The sequence below is a fragment of the Meleagris gallopavo genome, chromosome 23 (assembly GCF_000146605.3).
Source record: "Meleagris gallopavo isolate NT-WF06-2002-E0010 breed Aviagen turkey brand Nicholas breeding stock chromosome 23, Turkey_5.1, whole genome shotgun sequence".
Lineage (NCBI taxonomy): Eukaryota > Metazoa > Chordata > Aves > Galliformes > Phasianidae > Meleagris > Meleagris gallopavo.
In genome coordinates this window covers 2,008,920-2,009,949 of record NC_015033.2, presented here as the reverse complement: position 1 = coordinate 2,009,949, position 1,030 = coordinate 2,008,920, and positions in this window count along the sequence as shown.

Sequence of the window (1,030 nt, the reverse complement as noted above, 5' to 3'; positions counted from 1 at the left end):
GGAAAAAGAAAGGAAGGCATGAAAGCAGACTGGAAAGAGCCAGTGCAGTGCTTGCTGCAGTCGCTCGCAGTGTAGGGGAGCAGCACCCTCTGCTGCTGGCATGCTGGTCTCCAATGCACATTTCTTCCAGAGACCTAAGTACTGCGAGAGAGGAGCTCGGAAAGGAAACGTCCCTCTGCAAGTCAAAACACTGCAGCATGTGGGTGGTTTGTTTGTCAGACGGTTTGGTCATACAGCTGCTAGGAGAGGCGATGCCAGGCAGCATCTGCTTGCAACAGATAATAACGATGAGGAAAGGCCCTGGCTTTGTGCTGAGAAGATTTTGATTGTTACTGCTCCCTGGCAAATTCTCTTGCTGGTATTGTTTGATTAGTGTGACTCAACACACACAGCAGGGAGCCTGGGGACTAAAATCTCCCCGTTCCTCTAGCAGCCTCCCTGCAGCCTCTTTGAAACACCCCACATCCCTGCAGGGCAGCTGATTTATTATTGCTGTGCACTGAGAGGGAAGGGGAACTTGGCAAGCAAGGTGACTCAGCCACAGGGAATCAGGGCAGAACCCTGCACACAGCTCCTCAATGCCAACCCTGGGCCAGCAGGACCACAAAGGAGCAGGAGGTCCATGTGTGGATAGGTGGGACCAAGCAGGAGCCATATAGCTGCCCACAGTTTTTTTCCTCCTGTTTGCTATTTGCTTTTCCCAGATCAAGCTGTTTAATATCAGGTTCATCCCACAAGCATTGTCCCAGATGAGATATGCACACCCCAGGCATACTGAGAGCACTGGGTCTTGTCTTCAACTTTCCTCCCTCTCCCTACTTGCATCCCTAGCACCCAGCCCCAGGCTTCCTTCAGGGCAAGTTAGCTGAGTGATGCCCACTGCAGCTTCAGTACCCCACAGATCATCCAGAGACACAATCCTCTTCCTTTCTGCAGGCAGCAGGGGGGAGTTTCTCCAAGTCTTCAAGCACACAAGGTACTGTGTCAGCTCATAAAATACACCCAATGTAAGAAAAGTAACATGCAAAAA